This window comes from Somniosus microcephalus, chromosome 3, assembly GCF_052327205.1.
Source record: "Somniosus microcephalus isolate GS21.2 chromosome 3, FLI_Smic_1.0, whole genome shotgun sequence".
Classification (NCBI taxonomy): Eukaryota; Metazoa; Chordata; class Chondrichthyes; order Squaliformes; family Somniosidae; genus Somniosus; species Somniosus microcephalus.
Genome location: NC_140989.1, coordinates 149,911,464 through 149,917,463, shown reverse-complemented (window position 1 = coordinate 149,917,463; position 6,000 = coordinate 149,911,464).

Sequence of the window (6,000 nt, the reverse complement as noted above, 5' to 3'; positions counted from 1 at the left end):
CTGGCTCCAGCCTCTCTTGCGGGGGTTTTCTACCTCAGCTTCTACCCCTAACTCCACCCCACCTTGCTGCCAGACCTCGCTGAAATCTGGCGCTATGCGTGGTGGTCGTAGGTCCTCCTGCTCCTCAACTGGGTCGTCCCTTGGCACTACCAGTGGTGTCTGAACCGTTCTCCCCTCGTTCCCTGTAAAGTCGACCTGGGCTGCCTTCGGGCTTATGAGGCACACCATGCCTTTTGCCTTCCTTAGAGCAAGGCTCAGATTCTCTATCTGTTCCTGGCAGGGGCCATGATCTGCATCTTCAAACCCCTGTGCGCTCGCTATCCTATAAGCTGCCTTTATGTCTCTTACTTTCTCCTCCTGCTCTCTTACTTGTCTTGCTAGGCGGGCATTCTTTTCCCGCAACCTCAGCTCATTGTTCTTGGCCTTGGTGACCTGACACTGTAAATATTCCTGCCTGGCCTTATGCTCCCCCAGTAACTGCACCCTTTCCTGGTTCAGAGCCTGCAATCCTGCCAGTAACTTCTTCCCTGCTAGAGCCCTTGCTTGGGCTTCCAGGGCTGACTCCCGTATCTCGGCTGCCTGTGCTTCAACGAGCCTGTCCAAAAGCTGGATCTGTTTCTTGAAGCACATCAGCCAGACTGCCTTTTCTGTGGATTTCTTATGATCCTTCCCTTCTGACCATTTAGCTGCAGCATCTACTGGATGCCCAACCTTTAACAGATTAGTGATCCACTTCTTAGTGATATTCGCCTTACTGAAAACATAATTTGAAATCCTCTCTTCCATTACAGTTTGCTCTTCCGAATCAGTGTCTACTGTATCATACCCCTGTTGCCAGAGTCCTGCCGCGGTCGCCATTCTGTAGGGGCTGGTGTGTGGAGTCTGCTTTGCCTCTAACTGTTTTTCAGCGGTTCAAATCGCTCCCACACCCCTTAGGTTCTAGACTCTGGATTTCGGTACAGGCTGCGATACAAAATTGGAGTAGACAACTGGTTTGGTGCAAGATAATTGTTTTATTAGAGTCACAATAAAATTATAACATTGAAAAATTACACTTAGATTACTGGAATAATTACAGGCATTCAAGAGTACACTTAATTAGGAATGGGGAACACACGGCACAACGAGGGAAAAATCACATTAATAATTCCCCTAGCCTTGTCCCACCCCCAGTACCTAATTAAATTGTGCTAAAAGGGGGCCAGGGATTATGTTCACCAATAGGGGTTTCTTGACAGTTCGAATCCTGTCAGTTAAGCCGGTTGCATTTTTGGGGTTCGCTCTTTGTGTCCTTTGGGGCCTGCCATCGCCACGTGGTCCCAGTCTTAGAATCTGCGAAGGTTCTTCAGTTGGGTGGAGTCCGCTGATGCGCTATGGGCGCGGTTGTGGATTTGTCTGGTAAGTACCCTCTTTCCTTAGTTAGAGATAGGGAGAATAAAGTCTTTGTTGGGTACTTTAGCTTGTAGAGTGGAAAACTTCGGGTTTTGTTCTTCCGGTGGTAGTCTGGTCGTCGGGTTTTGTTGCGGCTGGGGTTCGGTTGCCGGTCTTCGGTATCGGTGGCCTAGATCATTACCTGTGTAGTGATAATGATCTGAAGGTATGGCTTACCCGGCCTTCTTGTACCATGGTGCTCGTGGTCGATCCTCGTGTAAGGCTGCAGTTGCGGCCTAGTCGTCTTCAGTCGAGCCTGCCCCACCGTGCCCCCTCACCGTGATGGTGCGTGAGCCTTCCTGTTGGCTTCACTTGGCCCCCTCTGGTGTCGTGTCGATAGCTAGCGCATCTTTGGTTACCGATGGGCCTACAATTATACTGTTTTTGAGTTTGTTATCTGCGCGCCAAATCAGGGTTAGTTCTTTGTCTGATTTTTGGCGGGCTCATTAAGGTGATTATAGCTATTCACCTTAACTGGTTTTGGGGTGGTTGTCTCGTTGCTAAATGGCCTTTAATGTCTTGGGTGTTTGTCATGCATAAGGTTAATCGATGTCTTCCTGGCTTGGTAGCTAGTTCGAACTGTAAGCAATTATTTGTGCAGAGTTTTGATGGGCTTTAAGTTTGTGTAAGATTAAGTCTTTTCCTGAGTTGATTTGTTCAAAGGGAAGAATGCGTATTCTGTCTCATCTAGTTGTCTGGTTTCAAAATAACCAGCCTGCACGCCCAGGCATGTCAAGTTTTAAGCTTTTGAACTTGACATGCTGTTTGCAGGGTCCTGCTTTAACCTTGCAGTTTTGCCATAAAGTCCAAGAGACATTGTTCTTCAGGGTTCCTTTATTGAATAACTTGTTCTTCAGGGTCCCTTATTAATAACTTGGGAAATGTGGGAATTTTGAGAATCCTACACAAATTAGTAATAATACTGTGGAGGAGGAATTCCTGGAGTGTATACGGGATGGTTTCCTGGACCAATATGTCGAGGAACCAACTAGAGATCAGGCCATCTTAGATTGGGTATTCTGTAAGGAGAAAGGATGAATTAGCAATCTTGTTGTGCGAGGCCCCTTGGGGTGGAGCAATCATAATATGATAGAATTCTTCATTAAGATGGAGAGTGAAGTATTTGACTCAGAGACTAGGGTCCTGAATTTAAATAAATGAAACTACGATGGTATGAGGCACGAGTTGGGTAGGATGGATTGGGGAATGTTGCTTAAAGGGTTGACGGTAGATAGGCAATGGCAAACATTTAAAGATCGCATGGATGAAATAAAGAATTTGTAAATCCCTGTTTGGCATAAAAATAAAACAAAGAAGGTGACTCAACCGTGGCTAACAAGGGAAATTATGGACAGCATAAGATCCAAGGAGAGGCCATATAAATTGGCCAGAAGAAGCCACAAACCTAAGGATGGGGAGCAGTTTAGGATGCAGCAAAGGAGGGCAGAGGGATTAATTAAGAGGGGGAAACTAGAGTATGAGAGTAAGCTTTCAGGGAACATAAAAACTGACTATAAATCTTCTATAGATATGTGAAGGGAAAAAGATTGGTGAAGTCAAGCGTAGGTCCCGTGCAGTCAGAATCAGGGGAATTTATAATAGGGAACAAAGAAATGGCAGACCAATTAAATACATACTTTGGTTCTGTCTTCACATAGGAGGACACAAATAACCTCCCAGAGATGTCGGGAAACATAGGATCTAATGAGAGGGAGGAACTGAATGAAATCACTATTTGTAGGGAAATTGTGTTAGGAAATTGATGGGCTTGAAGGCTGATAAATCCCCACGGCCTGATAATCTACATCCTAGAGTACTTAAGGAAGTGGCCCTAGAAATAGTAGACATCTTCCAAAATTCTATAGACCCTGGAACAGTTCCCATGGATTGGAGGGTAGCTAATATAACCCCATTATTCAAAAAAGGTGGTAGAGAGAAAACGGGGCATTATAGACCGGTAAGCCTGACATCAGTAGTGGGGAAAATGCAAGAGCCCATTATAAAAGATGTAATAGCAGAGCACTTGGAAAACAGTGATAGGATCGGACAAAGTCAAATGGATTTACAAAAGGTAAATCGTGCTTGACTAACCTACTGGAATTTTTGAGGATGTAACTGGTAGAATAGATAAGGGAGAACCAGTGGATGTGGTGTATTTGGACTTTCAGAAGGCTTTCGATAATGTCCCGCATAAGAGATTAGCGTGTAAAGTTAAAGCACATGGGATTGGGGGTAAGCTACTGACTTGGATGGAAAACTGGTTGGCAGACAGGAAGCAAAGAGTTGGAACAAACGGGTCTTTTCCCAAGTGGCAGGCATTGAATAGTGAGGCACTGCAGGGATCGGTGCTAGGACCCCAGCTATTCACAATATATATTAATGATCTAGACGAGGGAACTAGATGTAATATCTCCAAGTTTGCAGACAACACAAAGCTGGGTGGGCGTGTGTGCTGTGAGGAGGATGCCGAGAAACTCCAGTATGATTTGGACAGTTTGGATGATCGAGCAGATGCATGGCAGATGCAGTATAATGTGGATAACTGCGAGGTTAACCACTTTGGTGGCAAAAACAGGAAGGCAGATTATTACCTGAATGGCAATAGACTGGGAAAAGGGGAAGTGCAACGAGACCTGGGTGTCCTTGTGCACCAGTCGCTGAAGGTAAGCATGCACGTGCAGCAGGCGGCTAAGAAGGCAAATGGTATGTTGGCTTTCATAGCGAGAGGATTCAAGTACAGGAGCAAGGATGTCTTGCTGCAGTTGTACAGGGCCTTGGTGAGACCACACCGTGAGTATTGTGTGCAGTTTTGGTCACCTTATCTGAGGAAGGATGTTCTTGCCATGGAGGGAGTGCAGCGAAGATTCACCAGACACTACCTAGGATGGCAGGAATGACGTATGAGGAGAGATTGGGTCGATTGGGCTTATACTCGCTGGAGTTTAGAAGAATGCGAGGGGATCTCATTGAAACTGATAAAATTCCAACAGGACTAGACAGACGACATGTAGGAAGGATGTTCCCGATGGTGGGGGAGTCCAGAACCAGGGTTCACAGCCTAAAGATAAGGGGTAAGCCATTTTGGACAGAGATGAGGAGGAATTTCTTCACCCAGAGAGTGGTGAACCTGGGGAATTCTCTACCACAAAAGGCAGTTGAGGCCAATTCATTAAATATATTCAAGAAGGAGTTAGATATATTTCTTACGGCTAAAGGGATCAAGGGATATGGGGAGAAAGCAGGGACAGGGTACTGAATTTGGATGATCAGCCATGATCTCATTAAATGGCGTAGCAGGCTCGAGGGGCCAAATGGCCTACTCCTGCTCCTATCTTCTATGTTTCTATGTAAGGATCGCAAGCTTCATCAACTCTTCAACACCAACGCCCCTCCATAACCTTCTTCCCCTTCACTTTCCTCTGACCCCCCTTCTCCCTATCTCACCCCCTGCCACGTTTTCACTATCCCCTCTGACATTCCACTCTCTGACCCCGAACAATCAGTTCTCAGCAAAGGCCTGAGCTTCATCCCCTTTCGAGCTCGGCAGAACGCTGAGCTCTTTTTCCGCTGCCTTTGTCTCTGTACTCACTTCTTTGACCAGGAGTCTTCCCCCTGCACGGCTGACCCTTTCCCCCACTTTCAGAATTCTCATTCTACCTGCACCTCTTACCCTCTCTAGATCTTTTCATTGCAAACTGCTGCCGTGACATCAGCCATCTCCACTTCTCTGCTCCCCTCATTCACTCCAACCTACCTCCTTCTGAACTTGCAGCACTCCATTCTCTCAGATCCAACCCCAACATTGTCATTAACCCTGCTGACAAGGGTGGTGCTGTTGTTGTTTGGCGAACTGACCTCTACCTAGCGGAAGCTGAATGCCAACTCTCCGACACCTCCTCATACCTCCACCTGGACCATAACCCCACTACCGAACATCAAGCCACCGTTTCCAAGACTGTCACTGACCTCATCTCCTCTGGAGATCTTCCCCCCACGGCCACCAACCTCATAGTTCCCCAACCCTGTACAGCCCACTTCTACCTCCTTCCCAAGATCCACAAACAGGACTGCCCTGGTAGACACATCGGGGTCGATTTTCGTGGAGCCGTCAGGCGGGGTTTCAGGCGTGGGGGGGGGGGATATCACGAATTCGGAGGTTCCGACACCATCCCGCCCAAAACCTCGCTCCACGCAACTTTCAGTGGCGGCGGGTCCCCGCCCCGCACTGGGACCCGCCGAAACCAGGCGGGAAGGGATTAGTGCCAATTAACTGCCTGTTAACAGGTAGTTAACAGGCAGTTTTTAGCCTAATCCCTATTTTGAGGGGTTTCGTGTGGGATTACCGACGGCTCCAAACCACGCCAGGTTAGAGCAGGCGGGCCGTCGGGTTGAAGGAGTTGGAGGGGTCGCGATGTCGGTGCTCAGGTGAGTGATGGGTGCATGAGTGCAAAGGTAATTGTGTTTGGTGTGTCTAAAGTGTGTAAAGAACTTTTACTTACCTGTACTTACCTTAACAGCCTTTCTTCCTGTAAACGTTGGGAGCCCATCACTAAGCCGGCACTTAAAGCT